This window comes from Vicugna pacos, chromosome 8 (assembly GCF_048564905.1).
Source record: "Vicugna pacos chromosome 8, VicPac4, whole genome shotgun sequence".
Taxonomy (NCBI): Eukaryota; Metazoa; Chordata; class Mammalia; order Artiodactyla; family Camelidae; genus Vicugna; species Vicugna pacos.
This window is the reverse complement of record NC_132994.1, coordinates 7,618,283-7,636,331: the sequence shown is the minus strand read 5'-3', so window position 1 is coordinate 7,636,331 and position 18,049 is coordinate 7,618,283. Positions and strand designations below refer to the sequence as shown.

Sequence of the window (18,049 nt, the reverse complement as noted above, 5' to 3'; positions counted from 1 at the left end):
TGTGGACATTTTGCAAAAATATATAGGATGTACTCAGAAAGCAAAGAAAATTTTTTCATAGTCCTGGCACAACGAAAACTTTGGTGAATGTACTTCCAGTCTTACTTTCTATATGTGAATACATGTATGTTTTTACATTGTTGAACTATTACTAAAAGTAATACTACAGTAAAATTGCTGCTTTTTACATAAAACATCATGGCTAAGTTTTGCCCGGTGTTATTAGATGGTCTTTGCAACATAGTTGCTGGAGGGTGTAAACCATTCCTCACCTTTGTCTCACTTTTTCCTGTTTAAAAGTGCACATTTCTTAGTCCTTTTTCACTGCAAAAAGAGAATATTTATTCTGTTACCCTGATCCAGAAGCTTAGTCCCATGTGATGAGAAACGTTTTCCCTGAATACCATCTTGTACACCAACATATCAGTTTCTCAGAAGGAGTCAAGCAGATATTTAAGTAAAATAGCAGCTGAGTGGTTAATGGTTGACTGAGCTGACCGACTGTTCACCTTACTGACAGTCCTATGAAAACGTAATTGTGGAGCCGGCTGGCCTCTCTAGAGTCATAAAACCCCCACCCTAGGGCTCCCTGTGTGCCTGGAGCCTGTTGACACCTTAACCCCCACTCCCCACTGAAGGACCCTTTGCACACCTGCATTTCTCCAAACAAAATATTGCCCCAGGACAAAGCCCGGCTCACAATACCCTAGGTGGACAGGCCTCACATCCTGCCCTTATCAAAGTCGTAAATCCTATTATGCAGAGTGTCTCTGGCAGATCTTACACCAGTCAGGTACCTGTGCACGTCTTGATCATGCAGCCCCCTACTCTTTGTATCACAGCCCTCTCCCTGCCAATGAAGCACCCTCCACACCCGCCCTCCAGGCACACACAGGCATCTCTCTCTGTGTTGCCCTCTATTGTTGGTAATGGCATAACTATTAAACTTTTCTTTGTTCCTAAACTTTTCTTGGCCTCTGGTAAATTCTTTTACCAACCTGAGTCACTAACCCACCACTGCCTTGGACCCACAACAATAATCTTGTACTTTTTACCCTATAATTTATCTCAAATATTTATCTTTGTTGTCTAGTACTTTTATTTTTCTTGTATACCTGAGATCTCTGAAAAAATATTATAGCATGAAAAATCATGTTATGATGATCAAAGGAGAAATGATTATAAGTCAAAATACCTAGAACTACGAACTTTCCAACCACAGAACCGACATATGTTACAGGAAAGAAGTTGTGATAATTTTAAATAAGAAAAAGATCACACTTTTAGTGCATTTGATGAAAAAATTACCCCCAGAGAGAATGAATATTTTTATTTGATACGGCATTTAAAAAGACCGTGCTGCCCTAGCCTGGATTCTAGTATTATCAAAGTGCTACAGTCTTTCCTTTTGTTTTGTTTTTTCTCAATTTTCTGCCACTGACATAGATGCTATGTTTTTCAGCTTTTTCTAGCGGCACTACTCAGTCAGGTCTGCAGAAGGCCGAAGTGGTGAAATCATGTGACTCTTGGCCAAGTATAATGGTTCACCAGTATCCCACCAGCAAAAAAACTAACCTATTCTACACTTCAAGGACACGTGTGTGGATTCGTAGGTTTGTGAAAGGAGCCACAGAGATAACTCCTTGGGCAGAAAGTTTTATATACATAACAACACATCAATAGGCAGCTGCCCTGCGAGTCCTCCCACATATCCAGCTAAATAGAGACACACTGACAAGTGGCTCATGGCAAGTGTCTAATCCTGTCATAATTTTTCATGTGGAGGCCATGATATTCAAGTGCTTCAGGGAAGTCAGATGTTCCTTGCAGGTGGGCCCTAAGATTCTCTTGGGACACGGGGCAATTCAGCAGAATTCTGGGATAACAAGACAACAACAAAGCACCAGCAGCAATCGCCATCTATGTTGCAATCACTAGGTGACAGCCACCTACATTAGGAACTTCGGAGATGATTAGATCTAACAAGGCTGTGGAATGGGCATGTTCAGATTATAAATGAAGGAACTAAAGTAGAGAGGTTAAGTAATTTGTACCATGTCATACAAGTAAGATGTGAAGGAGATAATTCCCAAAGACCACGCTCTTAGCCATTTTGTTACATCATCTCTTTGTCCCAGCGAACCACCGAGATCACCTTGTCATGGATTTGTTGCATGACATTGAGCAAGAAAGTTAACATTCCTCAACTTCTCCTCTGAATAAGTAATGTCCTGCCTTCATCAGGGAGTTATTGTGAATATCAGAAGGAGTTAACAAATGTCAAAGTGCTGTGTCAACTTGAAATTCCATATAAATTTGAACTATTTTATGGTCACCATTGTTGGTCATAGTAATTGTTTTCATAATTGGAAACATCCAGCAGTTCCTCTCATGTGAAGAATGAGTCTAAGACCTGGGATTCAGAGTGTGGTCCACAGAGCTGTGGTTTCAGCATCTCCCGGGAATTTTATAGAAATGCAGATTCTTAGGCATCAACCCACACTGACTGAATTAGAATCTTCATTTTTACAAGACGTTCAGAAAGTTCTTAAAACCTGCTTACGTTAAGAATCATTCCTACATTGAGTTTAAGAAGTCCTGAAAATAGAGGTTAGATTAACGGTATTTTTCCTTTTAGAAGGTTTAGAGATTTTAGGTGTCAATACAGGTGGCAGACTGGGACACCTACAAATGGTTGAATCAACCTCCTCCAGTATTCTCCAGATCACTGAGATGTCCCCACATGGGTGGATTAGAATATAAGGTCTGAGTACACCTGCCTGTCCCAGGCAGTTTCTTACTAGCCCAAGTTGTACCGAAAGTCACAATGGGCTCGTCCTACAAGCCCTGTTACAGCAATGTCTACAGCCCTGACCACCTATCAGATCCTGGGGTAAGTGGCGTGTGCTTTATTGACACGATTTCCCAGTGATACTCTTATTTTTTGTTATTAGTCCTTGCTTTCTGGTGTGTTTTATTTTCTGTGTGGTGTCAGTTTTCTTTTACTAGAGGAGAAATTATATCCTGCACACTTCTGAGGGGTCTGGTAGATGTTGGGAGTGGATGAGGGTTTCAAAATCTAAAAGGGGGTTATAAGAAAGAAGAGATCACTGATGTGACATCTTTGGATGGACATAAGGAACATCTCAAGAAGCTTTTAGAATTCTAACAAGGAATAAAGGAATAAAGAGAGTAATAATTCTCTTTATAAGGCAGGAAAGGGAGTTAAATGTGAGAAATGTGCATAGAAGAATAAAAACAGTCAATTTCAGAAATGGACTTGTTGAAGTTTGACTTTGGGAAAGAAATAAGGGAAATTGGCAGCAATAATTAATCTGAAATTATTTCCTTAAAGCAATTTTAACTGAAGCCCAAGCTGGGAAATCCTAAGGACAATTTGAGGAAAGAGACAGGATTTTTAAAAATAAAAGTATAACACACAATCTGAATACAACAAAACTGAAAGCTAGTAAATGAGTTCCAAAGTCATGATACAAATTTCTCGGGAGAGGAAAAAAGTATGAAACAGAAAATTCTCTAAGTGTGTACTGCCTTGCCAGAATTTAAGAGGAGCCAAGGTGTAGGGTGATTGGAAGGACCTCATCAAATCACACAACTGTGAGATCCACTGGACGAGAATTCAGGATTTCTAACACATTCAAGTATTCTTTCCAACAATGTAGTGAAATGGGTTTCATAGGAAAACATTTATCAGACAGATTAAATCATGAAGAAATTCTGATGCTAATTAAAATATAAAAGAATTCCTAAATTGCCTTCACTTTGAATGGTCTGAGATCCACTAAGTTCTAGGACAACAGAGTTAATATTCCTGAAGACACCAGCCCGCACGATGGGAGGGCTTCATAATTTGGATAGAAATGGAATCAGATTTATAGGTAAAGGATTTCAAGGAAATACATGGTATTTGTAAAAAGGATTTGTACAATGAAGGAAAAGGCTTGCAACATTTTATAAACGACCCTACTACATATACTTGAAGTAAACAGCCTCATGTGAATATGAAACCAAAATCTAACTTGGGGGAGAGCATGAAATTGTTCATTCGAGCTGCATGTGTCACAGCAAGCAAGCAAATGGCAACAACAAAATAATATATTAAGGAAAGAAAGTAAAGAACTACAAAATTTGTAGAAGAAAATGTGGGGTCCACAGACATCTGGAAGACTCCTGCTCAAGGCCCCTCAAGCATCCAGTTGCTGCCCTTTCAAAATAACAAAGAACATTCCTTCCCTAACCCCTACCTGCCTTAGCTGAGCTCCTCTAGACAATAATCAACCCCCCAGTGAAGGGAAGCCCGGCCACCAGGATGGGTCACAACCCCCTGCCAAAATCCCTAGCCCTACCCTTTCACGACCCCCTCCCTTCCCCGTTACCTCAACATTAGTCACTCAGAGAATTGTGCTAGGCTGAGCACACACCCTGTGACCCGCTTTGTGCCTGATGTCTCATAAGCGCAAGCAGTTAAAAGTCACCCTCCCTTATAAAAGACCTCAGCGACTGACCCCCGGGGCACATAGACACCTCTTGCCTGTGGTCTGCTGTTGCCTATAGCAGCCTATCTAATAAACTCCTTTACTATCTTCCTCCTTTGTCTTTGGTAAATTCTTTCACTGCCTGCAAACCAGCCTGCTGAATCCCACAACAGAAAATATTTTATAGACTGGAATGTCTAAGGTGAAGGTCTTACTAATATTACACAATCCCCAAAGCCATTTGCATATTTGATTACATCAAAGCTGAAAACTTCCACATAACAGAATATTCCATAAGTAAAAGTCATATATATACATCATATGTATGTTATATGTACATATAATGTTAATTACAATATATAGAAAGATATGTACAAGCAATAAATACATCAAAAATTCTTAACCTCATTAGATGTCAAGAAAATGCAAGTTGAAATGAGATAACTTCTATACTCTGTCAGATTGGCAGTCTCAGAAAGGCTTGATTATATCAAATGTTGAGTTTTATAAAGGATCCTTCATCCTCACACAGTGTTAGCAGAAGTACAGATTGATGCTAATATATTTGGAAGTTTCCTTTGCAGACTCTACACACACTTAAAATGATTATATCTCATAACCAAGAACGTCCACTTCAAGTAAATATTCACACATGGTGTATCTATCTTTGCTTAAATATACAAATATTTCTGTGTAATATTTTTCATGCTTGGCAATAAGACAAAAGGAGAGAATCCAAATGTCTATCAGTAAGGGAATGGATAACTGCATTATGATTCAATGATCTATCAGAATAGATCTGCATTTACAGAGAGCAAGGTAGTTTACACAAAGAATATTTATGTGACAAATATCTACAGTATGTGGTTCAGTGAAAATAAGTTACAGATAATATATGTACACATGTACACATGCTTATAGATGTATATACTGTCACTTAAAAATACTTACATAATTATATACTTTCTTATATATTAAAACAGGCTTGAAAATACAAAACCGTTGAACCAGTCCTATGTGGAAATGGCTCTGGAAAGGGATGGGAAGCTGTCGGTTTTAATGTAATTATTGCATTTTTGAATTTCTTGTAACATGCAAGTGGATTTATAATGGAAATAAAGATTATAACAGCAGGCACTTCTCTTTCTGTATCTTTATCACTTTCATCAAGAAGACTGTTGCTTTGAGACATTTCTGTCCCTCTGCTGCTGCCTCTCCTCCAGCTGGGCTGGTAACTCCCCTCCGGTCGGAGCAGCGCGGCAGCCCACAAGTTCAAGATGCCCAGGATTATTAAACAGTGAGCTCAGTTTCATTTCTCCAATGGTTTTTACAGTTTGATTACAAAAAATTTAAGGGCTATTTCTGAGTAAAAAGCGGCAAGAGTGTGAGCTCATTAAGGTATTAACGCCCCTTTAAAGTGTGAGAAAGGAGGACAGGGAAGCGGACAGGAATCTGTGTGGGACAGAGGATAAAACTAGTGATTTCCAAATGTAAATTTTAGGTTATGAGGAAAAAAGAAGGTGATGACAAATTTGAAAGTTCATCATATCAGTCATTTTGGGTAGTTTCTCTCGATAGATAAGAGAGAGAGACACGTGGGCTCTGAACAGGTTACGTGGAAGAAATGTAAGAGACGCTTTAAAAATTGCGGTTGCATTTGCCTTGTTTCCAGTTTTGTGATTAGATTTTAGTGCTCTTAGGCACCAGGTATATCATGCTGTTCCCATAATTTTCTATCTTGATCCCTCAATTTCTAGTACCTTAGGGGGCTTCACAGTCAATTACAGGGATGTCTCTGGTCTTGAAGCTTTTAACCTCGCTTTTAGTGCTGGGGTCAAGGATATTATTTTGTAGCATTGCAATCAAATGACATTTCCAGTTATCATCATATTCTAAGATTGTCATATCTTTCTAGAATTTTGGAAAAGGATTTGATTTTGCATCTAGAGATTCACTTTTCTGAGTCACCTCAGAAAATGAAAACCAGTGACATTTTCACAGTATTTTTTACTGAAAAATTTCAGAGCATTTTCATGGCAGTCATGAAGGTTTACAGAGCCATCTATATAAGGAGAAAGAAAATTTCTTTGAAATGGAAAATGAAAATAGATTAATAGGACAAAAATAGACAATAAAAACCTATGAAGGTGAGGAAAATCACAATGGTTTAAAAAATAATTACATGCCATGTAGAAAGAAACAAATTACATAAACCAAAATGTGATTCCTGAAGCCTTTTCTCACATTTCAATGTGCTTAAGATGCCATGCGATTTGTAATCTGCTGTGACTAACACGTCATCACCATCATCATAATTACTGCGTGCCTGCCACAGAATCCAGCTTTGCATCAATTACTAGTTATTATCATACGCTCCCAACCATCGTGGTGCATCAAGAATTTGGGGATTGGGGTTAAACTGCTATCACTTTTCAGGATGAGGAAACTGAGGCACTGAGAGAAGCTTCTTATCCAATGTTGTCCGTGAAAAGTAATAAAAGAGGATTCGAACTTAGAAGGGTGGGTGCCTGTGATAATATACTTAATCATAATTTTTCGACCACATGATAAGAGTTAGTCTTCCATACAGGCAGAGGGAGCAGCACTGGATGTATCGGAGGGACACTGGGAGGCCCCAAGCCCAGTAGGAAGATCTTCCCTACTAAGTTCCAGTTGCCTAAGGAGTCAATGTTAGATGTTTTCATCGGAATGAAAACAAAGAATTTTTGTCATTACAAAATATAGAATGTGATATAAACAGGTAATTAACAAAAGAGGAAATCTAAATGGATAATTAATAGGTGAGTAGATTTTTTTAACTTCACAAGTTATCATGGAAATGCCAGTGAAAACAACTATGAAGTACTTTTTCACATCCTTTAGTTGGCAAAAATTAAGTCTCACTCAACCCCTGGAGACACGGCAGCTCTCATCTGTCACAGGTCAGAACGCGGACCACTGTGAAAGCAAACTGGAGTTGTGAACCCAGCAATTTTACTTTTAGTTACTGACTCTACAGAAACCACACATGTGCACAAGGAGACATTTACTAAATTAAAAAAAATTTGCAACATTGGTTGTACAAAAAAATAATGACAACAGGAAAATATATAAATGAATGAAAATGAAAGAATAAGAGCTATATGAGTCAAAATGGATCAATGGAAAAATAGCTTATTTATACAGTGTTTGAAAATTTCCAAAATGATGCTTCTTATTGTTTGGCTTAACAAGTTATAAAATAATAGTAAAGACTAATTTAATGATAACGGCTACCTCCAGGAAAGGCATTTCAAACGTGGTCTTACTAGAGGTTTAAATTGTGTCTTTAATGTTAAATTTAACATATATTTTAAAGTAAATATGGACAAATGCGAAGAGTTGTTAAGAATTTGTTACTTGATATTCATTATCTTCTAAGCTTTGTGTATTTGAATAAGATATTTCACAAGAAACATAACATATGCTCATTAGGTGATGGAAATCACAAAAAAAATGACATCCCATTACTTAAGGATAACTCTTTAAGCACAGTTTAAAAAATTCAGTATATTCTCTTACAGTCATAGGACTAATTTACAGCTGACAGTGTACCACACATACAATTTTGCCTTCCCATGGAGAGATGCCATGATGATTTGTTTTTCCCCAGCCTCTGTTAAAATGCTAGTATTTTGTCCATGAAAACACATTATAATATTATTGAACATCCCACTCCAGGGCAGCTTATGATAAGTGACTGTTTTCCAATCACAGCTGTCTAATTGGAGGCCCTAAGGCAATCAGAGCCGGCGGGCACCGTTCCACGGGGTGGGGCGGGGGAGTTTGCTGTGCCTCCTGGAGGGTGGCCGGGGCGGACGGCAGGTCAGCAGGGCCTTTGGGTAGCTGCTGAGGAGAATGGGCTCGTGCACGCCTTATGGAGAGAGACTCAGTCTGCCAGGGTAAAATTAATCTGCTTGACATTTAGCGTAGGGCCAGCCCTGGAGAGGATAATGAGTAAATACGCCAGATTTAATGTTATGTTGTATCTGATGTGCAATTTGAAGCCATATGAGAAACACTGGCCAGAACATAATTTTATTTCATGAGTACGTTAAAGGATTTAAGCATTTCTACCCAGCAAAGACGTTTATTTGGGGTAAACGTTCCGGGTGTGACTGATTGAAGTGGGAGCACCGTAGCCATGGGTGTGTTTGTAAAAGAGCTCCCTGTTTTTGAGCACAGCCTCCTGAATCCAACTCTTCTTTTAGAAAAAGTTGGAAGATCAAGTTCATGAGGTAATCTAATGGGTCAAGAAAAAGGCTGAATCCCACTGTTGGTCTGACAATATGCAAGCAGAGATTTTTTTTGGAGCATCCTAACTACCCCTAGGAAGGGTATGGTGCCGACTCTGGGTTATCTCCTTTCTGCGTAAAGGAAGGAAGAATGAAAACGCCAGCCGGGTCTGTGATTAGGGTGAGGCAAGCGAGGCAGGTAAGGGCCGGGTCTCATCCTGTCCTTATTTAAACTGCGATACTTTCTTTGTCATGGACTTATATGTTAATTTTGATTTTTAAAATATGTCTTATATTGGTAACTGAGTTTTTTGGTGCCCCATTAAATTTTGTGCGAGGTGAGTGACTCACTTGCTACATCCTAGTCCCTTCAGGATAAAACAGATTGATGGTGGAACTAAATATGGAGCTCAGAAAACACCTTTACCGTGGATGATGTCACAGGCTCAGTGTGTTACCCCAAAGGGGAAGGGAAAAGACCCAGTTCTTGTCATGCCCAAAAGATAAGAATTCAGACGGGAGACGGAGCGTTGTGTAGTAAAACATTTTAAAGGATTTACTAGCAAAAGGAAAGTACACCTCCAGGAATGGGAGGCGGGCTGATCCAAGGGCAGGTAGCAGTGGTCTCTGTTTGCCCCTTTGTCTTACACCTTCACTTAAAGGTGGTCTCTTGATTGACGGCTCTTGCCATTGGAGCGCTTAGTCATGCTCGTCCCTTTTGCACATGTCCTTACCGATGATGCACACAGAAAGACCCACTGGGGGGCCAAAACCACAATACTAATTATATTATAATGAGCGCTGAATCATGTCTAGTTAGGTCCTTGTTGCTACAGCACAGTTCTGGCCATCAGGTTCTAACTGGTTTCTTGCTGGTGCTCATTTAAAAGTAAAGCCCCTTTATGCTGGACGTGGGCATAACGCCATCTCCTGGACCATCGTCCCTCTCCTCCAACTGTCTACGCAGTGCCCCCGCTTACCTAATTACCTAACAAATATGTATGTATATTTGAGAGAATGTTATATATACTTGCTGAATCGTACTCACCCCATTTCTCTAAGTCTCGGAGGATTTACTAGTTAATGTAAAAAATTATTTTTGCTAAATTCTTACAAGTTTTTGTGACCTTCACCTAATCTTTTTGACTCTCTCTTTACTTACCTATTAAAAGGAGATAATCATTCCTACTTCACAAATTATTTAAGGGCTTAAAAATTATACATAAAGAATCGGCTGATACCCTGTCACATGTTTGGTTATGATAAATACTTGTTTTTGTCGTTATTAAAAGTAAAAAAGGAGTAAGTAAGGCTTCACGCTTATTCCTTCCAGATAACACATTTTAATCCACATTTAAAACTGATGGTGAGAACTGATATCTCAGTAGAGATTTCCATTATATAATTTTACCATGTGTTAGAACAGCTTTGCCAGGTATCGTTATGGCTTGAACACACACACACACACACACACAGCTGTTGCTCAGATGTTACCTTCTGAGTGTAGGCCACTCCGACTATCCTATTAAAATTGCTATCACCTCCCTCCGTCCCATCGGAAAACCCCATGTTCGTGACTCTGTATGGCACCAATTAGCTTTTAGCGTCATATTTAACTTATTTACAAAATTGTTTTCCCCCTACTAATGTGCACTCTATAATGCACGTATTTTTGTCTGTCTTGTTCACTAGTTTATTCCAGAACTGGTTAGAGTGGTAGGCACAGGTGCTTAATAAATTCTTTTTTTCTGAATAATTGACTAGATTAACATGGCACTCAAATTTCTCATTTTTTCCCATGGAGAATAGATATTTTTGATTAGGCAGACTGATGTCGGTGGCTGAGAAGAAACCCTAAGAAGAAAATAAGTTCTTAAAAAAAACCTAGTTATCAGGTAGCTGACTAAATGCCCGAGCAGTTATCTGGAGGGTGCTGAGCTGAGTCTGCACAGAACTAAGGAGCTGATCCCTCTCTCCCTCCCTCTTTCTGAACTGAACCATCTGTACAAGGACATCTCTCTGCCTGAGTACTTTTCTGTCACTAATTCAGCCTCGCATGTCTTCGCATCTTACACCTGAACAACCCAATTAATCTTTTATCTCCTGACTCACCCCTTTGCCCCTGTTAATTTACTCACTCATGTATTCAGGTCGCCCAGCAAACAGCAATAATTAGTCTTTTTTGAGGACCTTAATACCCGCTTGTTAACCACGAACAAAGTACTCTGGCTTCTGGGGAGCTCTGCATGACAGAGCTTGAAAAAGGGACTGTGTGAGCACAGGGTAAATTCATTAATTCATTCAGTCTTTCTGTCTATTCACTGAACATTTCGTGAACACCTACTTTGTGCAAACACAGCATTGGGTGTTGTGGATGTAATGATGAACAAAAAATGACCTTTGTGTCCTGGTGTAGTTGGAATTAAAATAACAGCTATGTTGCAAAATGTAGTAGTATACATTTTAAATATCAACCGACTCTTTATTTCCCATTTGAGCAATTCCTTCTTACACTACGGCTCGTTAGTCTGCATCACAGAACAACTGCATTCCCAGGAAATAATGCCCTGAGAGACGACAGCCCTAATGTGAGACCGTCATCAGAGGCTTCCTTTTGTTCACACTAATAACTTTTTTCTTGGTATTAAGCCATTTAACCCTAACTAAAAGAAATGATGTAGGTACTCTTATTACTTGAGTTTTAAAATGATAAAACTGCAGTGTACACTGAGGTGGGTCACCTGCTCAAGTTCCCAGAGCTGTTACGTGGGGCTCCTGACCCAGGGGTCTGACACCTCCTGTTGTCTGTTTTTGTGCCCAAATGAAAAATAATTGAGGAATTTTACTAATCCTTGTCCGTTTGACAATGGCAACCTCTAGTGAAGAAAGCAACTTTAAAAACAGATTCGGATGATAACTCACAGAGAAAAAAATGTGACAATGAGTGTGTATATGTCCATGAATGAAAAATTGTGCTGAACGCTGGAATTTGACACAGCATTGTAAAATGATGATAATTCAATAAAAAATGTTAAAAAAAAAACAGATTCGGACTCTTACTTTCGAACGACTTTGGGGGTGAGAACAATCATTTTAAATTGAGGAGCCCCTAAGAAATCCCTAAGCACAGCCACTAGATTCCTATAGTACACCTGCTATTATTTTCCTGAAAAAATTGGGCCACTGCATTCAATTACATGAAATGCCCAGGTTAGCGTATTCATTCCCATGAACTGAGTGCATCGTTTTTCTAAAGAAATTATATTGACTTCTACTGAACACCAAATAGTTTTTAATACTTAACAAGTGAAAGCATTCCAGGGATATAGAGGGTAAGTGCATTTCCTCTTTACTCTCTGTGTATAGATGTGGCTTCTTCTGTAGCAGAATGACTGCTTATCCAAGATAGAGTGAAAACCAACTTTTTTTTTTTTTTAAACTATTATACTGTCTGCCTGACTTGGGGCCCTCTGCTGGATTCATTGAACTAGTTTGAATCTAAACTTACTTTTTATCTTTTCAATGCAGGCATTTTCTGCTTTAATGTGTTTTTGCCTTTCTGGTCATGGAATGTTTTAGAATGAAGAACAGAGTATGTGCAGCTATTTGATAGAACACACTTTCGACAAGGAGATGTGTGTACCTGCCAGATAGCCCGCCCATATACTGGCTGATGAAAGGATTCTGAGTAATGTGTTCACTCCAGGCGTCCACTCCTACTCTTTGGCTGTTGCGTTCTCTGGGAACAACGCTGGCTCTTGTGAATGACCCCAGGGCTGCCGTTCCATCGCCAAGGTGGTGCATGCTAACTCCCAGCCTCTAGGTGTCCTGGGGAATAACGCGCTACAGGTCTTGGAGAATATGATTTCCCTCATTTCATTAAAAAAAATCCACAAATGAGAGACTCATTAACAAATGTACTGTTGCTTTCATGAAGCAGCATAAAATAGGCAACTCTAAGTATCAGTTTTAGATCCACACGCCCCCATCCTTCTTCAGAAGAACTGCAGAAAGGGCAGCGCTAGTCTTTTTAAATGAAAAAGTTCTCAGATGATATGAAGAAACACATGTCACTATACGGGAAGCTTGTGTACCGCTGGGTAACATGACCTATGAACGTACATAAATAACAGCTGTTTAAGGCTTTGATTGGCCACATCTAATCAAGAACTGTTGTTAACTGAGAATAAGCATTCAGAGTTTGCCCGAAGGGAAGCAAATATTTGTCAGCTGTCAGTAGGCTGCTGCTGTAACGGAGGTAATAAACCGCTTAAGTTCTCCCACAAAACAACACAAACGGTATATCTTGGGGGTAATGTCTTAGTGATTACATTGAATGCAAGGTGATTTTCTAAGACATGGCTATTTCTCTTGGGAAACAATTTCTTTGAAGGACTAAAGAAAGCATATTTTAGGTTATTTTTGAAAGAGGGTTAAAGGCCCTTGTGCTTTTGAATACCAGCAAACAAAGGGGGATAATGTGAATTTCTGAAAGAGAATAATGTTCGTATCCTTTAAAATACAAAATGGAAAATTATTACAAGAACCTTTTATTATGAAATTATTTAAAAGTGGAATTATATAAAGACCTATGTGAGGGTCTGTTCCTTCTAACCTAAGAAAGGACACAGATGATCTGTACATGCAGGTGGAGAGTAGGTGGGTGTATAACACTTTCAATCAAGGATTTCTCCATTTACTGGAATTTCTAAATCCAATCTCAGGAAGACAATTTCTAATCTGTCTCTGGGTGAACATTACTTTGCTCTATTTTACTTTTTTTTTTTTTAGCTTTCGCTTGTTGGTTAAATCAAACAGATTGTTGGTTTGTGGCAGTTTCCAAAAAGTGTTAACAAGGACGCTTTCTGCAGAGAACTTAAACCGTAGTCCCTCTGGCTCTACCAACATGTAGATTTGAGCCCTATAAAGAAGGAAAAGGAAGTGTGCTTTTGTTAACCCCAGCCCCCTTCACCCAAATAAGAGGATGCATGAAGAACTAGCCAGAAGCAGACATTACTTTGAGATCCCTCTGGAGATTCATGGATTTCACATTGCCCTGTACTCAGGACACGAGAGCCTCTCATTTACAAAATATATCACAATTGCAGTTGTACATTTACTTCTGTGATTATTTGATTAATTTCAACCATCCCCACTATGAAGGCTGCGTGAACACCAGAACCACATCTTCTCCTGTTCACCCCTTTTCCCCGTATCTTCAGCTCGGCCAGAGAGGAATGAGTGATTTTGTAACTCAGGAGAGAACAGGACCCTTAGTCCCTTTCTGCTCCTTTGCCGGGGGTCCCTGGGGAGCGCTAGGGCTCTGGGCTGGTGCCCCTGCCCCTTAGGTGGACTCCAGGGACGTTACTGACATTGTGCCTCTCCTGACATCACACTGGGAAAGCTAAGGCCGCTGCTCATGGATTGAGGGTCAGAACTCGGATTCCTCTCAACACCATTTAGAGGCAGGACAGTCCAGAGTCTCGAGTGTAATTTACTCTTCATTTACCACGGCCCTCTCCTTCCTCCCAGTTAATTCAGAGAAACTGTGGCGAGGCTACGCCGGAGGAACAGCGGCATGCCAATGTGTGTAAACACGTGATTCATTAGAATGTATCGTAATAAGGATGAGTAATGCTATTAAAATTGTTAAGTATGTGTTAATTGCTTGTAATATTCATCATTGCCTCAACATTTTGGTATGTTCAGCCTTCACAATTTACGGTTCATGCCTAACGTGAACTCATGAATTCGCTCACTCACAGGACGTTCACTGAGTGCTGATCTGGACTGAGCACTGTGCCTGCTCCTGGACACAGACAGAGTGAAAAAGGTTTAGATGTAGGAGGAAAAAGTGTTCTCAGAGACAAAATCTTATCAGCCTGAACAAAGTTTTCTAGCAGAAAAAACAAACAAACAAAGAACAAGAGTTAGGGGGAATATTACATAACATTCTGTATTATCAGGGTTTTTTTTTTTTTTGATCTTCAAAAAGTTACAAAAATTATCAGCTCTTATTTTAGTCATTTTATTCAGGTTGGCTTTATTACTGTATTTAACTTAAAAAAAACTAATTCACCCTTTTTTTTTCTTACCCTAAAATTTTGCAGAAAGCAAATCTAGGCTAAAATAAAAAATGAGTATTCTTTCTAATGTTCTGATATTTTCTTACACCCCAAAGAAACAAAGTCACCATAAGCTGCACATTAACTTATTTCTTTATCTGTCTCTTAGATATGCCCACCTCTCAGTTTTATCACAGTAGGTAATCATCTAATTGCAGGACAGGTCTCCTGAGCCACTGCGCCAGGACCAGGGCGGAGCCGGCGAGGGCAGAGAGGTCTGGCAAAGCATCAATAGAACCAAAGCAAAGATGGTGCTCCTGTCCTTTTGTCCAAGTTTGGGGTGAGTTACAAACATTAATTGGGAAACAGAGCATGGTGCTTATAGTAACTGACTCTAAGTTGCTTGTTTCTCTGTAAAGGTAGCCTATTAATAGTAATGTATCTTAAAATCTCAGTCAGAAAATGATCTCCCTTAATTTAGTGACATATATCCTGGATACAATAATCTGTTATTTCTTTTTGACTCAAAACGTCATAAAACTTTTGCTAAAGTTGTAGCATCACAGTTTATAAATGACAGAGAGCTTCATTTGGATTCCCCACCATATGCACACAAATAGGTTATTTCATAATTTTCTAAAATTTTATGAGCAGTAGAAGATGTCCTGCTGGCTGATCCAAAGGACTCTGATAGGAGAAGTGAGAAAGATTTCATTTAGGTCGTCTAAATCTTCCCGTACTTTCAGTTAATGGTTATGTAAATTTCGTAGCAGGTGAGGATTCTAAATAAGAAAATCACAGTGTAAGGAAAATTACCATATATTTATTTAGTTGCTTCTGGTATGTAAAATAGTGCTTATGATATAAAAGTAAATTTTACAGCAATGTGGAGAATGATGGACTTTTTGTGTTTTGAGCAGTCAATGTCAGACAATGAGGATTGTGATGTTGATGATGGATTATTGACATTTAGGCTAATGACAGTAAAGCGATATGAAGATGAACTTTTCATGACACAAATCTGACAATGCCGATACTTAGAATAGCACCATCATTTGGGTTTCTTCTAAATTTAATGATGGGCTAATTTATGGGTGACAGGTGTACACTTTGAGACTCTTTAAGTCCCAAAGTTTTAAGATGAGACCTTTCAATTTCATGCAAATTCAGGGCAGGTGGAAGAAAAGATACAAACCCTGACTTGAATCTGACTGAAAGGAAGGTAATGCACAAGATCCAAAGAGTATGGGCATGGAAAAATTTACATATGTAAATATATGTATCATTTATATATAAACAATATATAATATATAAATACACACATATACATATGCATGCACCCACACATATGCATACACACACGCACACACACACATATGATATAACAGAAAATTGTATTAAGAAAATGAAATGACAGGTAACAACCTGAGAGAAAATATTTATAAATCTTACATCTGATAAAGAACTTATATCCAGAAAATATAAAAAAACACAATAATAAGACAAATAATCCAAATTTTAAAAAAGAGGAAAATATTTGAGTAGACATTACAATAAAGATTTATGAGTGGTTGCTAAGTACATGAAAAGATGCTCAACATCATCTGTCACTAGAAAAATGCAAACTAAAACCCTAATAAGGTATCACTTTGTTAGAGTGGCTATAATTCAAAAACAGACAGTAACAAGTGTGGGTGAGAATGTGAGAAATGGAGGCACTCATACATTGCTTATAGGAATGCAAAATGGTTTGGCCACTTTGGCCAGTTTGGTAGATTCTCAAATAGTTATGTGTAAGTTTACCAAATAAGCCAGAGTTTCTACTCCTAGGTACATACTCAAGTTGACATAAAAACATGTCCACATAACAACCTGTACAGCATTATTCATAATAGCTTAACCTGGAAACTGACACCTAAATGTCCACCAATCAGTAAATGGATAACTAAATGTGTCATATCCATGCACAGAATACTATCCAGTAATAAAAAGGAATAGAATATGGAAACTAAATGCTAAAAAGCATTATACTATGGGAAAGAAGCCAGAGGCAAAAGTCCACATGTTGTATAATTCCATTTTATGAAATATCAAGAAAAGGAAAATTTATAGACAAAGAAGTAGACTAGTGGTGATCTCAGACTGGAGGCTGAGAATGGGGACTGAATGCAAATGAGTACAAAGGGACTTTTGGTGTGATGGATATGTTCTAAAATCAGATTTTGGTGATGATTGTGCAACTCCGGATATTTACTTAAAATGAGTGAAATTTATGGTATGTCAATTAAACCTCAATAATGCTCTTAAATTATATTTTTAGATGCTAATTACCATAAAAGTTTTAAAATAGAATCAGCAAGATAAAATATACTTCAGATAATATGAAAAAATTCAACATTTATAGAATTTCTGAAAGGAATTCTTAAAAGATTTTGAATCTGCAAAGAGTTGTCTAAAATTTATGTTGGTGTCTTGTATTAGTTGTTACTCTCCGTAGATTTGCAAGCTCCCTGAGAGTAGCTGTCAGCCTTCTTGGTCATTAGTTTATTCCTGTCTCAGGGGCGGTACTGAATACATATTTGATAAGTGAATGAATGAGATGGTCCTCATCTAGGTGGTCAACCTCTAGAAGAGAAATTTCCCATCCAGTCAGCTGGGGGTTTACAATCAGGCACGTGGATACTGATGAGAATAAAACAGGAGGTTGTAGAGAGCCTGTCCCCTAAATGGAGACACATGAGGACCGGGTCAGCTCACCCCGAGAGGGATTAGCAACCAAATCTAATAGATAACAGTTGACATACTCAAATTGGATGGTTGGAGGACTTTTTTTTTTTTTTCCAAAAATTGTTTTGTAATGATTATTGATTGTTAAAAACTCATGCTCAGGATATAAGAGAATTGTAGGGATGGAGCCAAAACTGAAGGGCTGGAAAATGGGAGGATCTTCAGGAGAAAGACCTGAGGTATGAGATGAAGGAAGGGTTCCTGGAACCCAGTGGAGAGAATGGTAGGCAGATGGCGGCCTGTAGAGGAGCAGGGACCGTTGGTCAAGATCTCAGCTGGTAGTGACCTCTCATGGAGAAGCAAGAAGACAAATACCCTGACTGCATCCTTCTCCATCTTGCTGATGTGCTTCTGGGGCTCCTCATGGTCCAACGCACACAAAAGTCTGGGGCGACAGGAGCCCGTCAAAGTGTTCCATTGATTCAGC

The 18,049-nt window shown here is 38.8% G+C and overlaps 1 protein-coding gene across 1 annotated transcript in view; it reads right to left on the bottom strand.

Annotated features, from left to right (window-relative positions):
* Positions 1-18,049, bottom strand: part of EYS (eyes shut homolog) — a 1,174,088-nt gene that overhangs the window by 256,693 nt on the left and 899,346 nt on the right. The window lies entirely within an intron of this gene.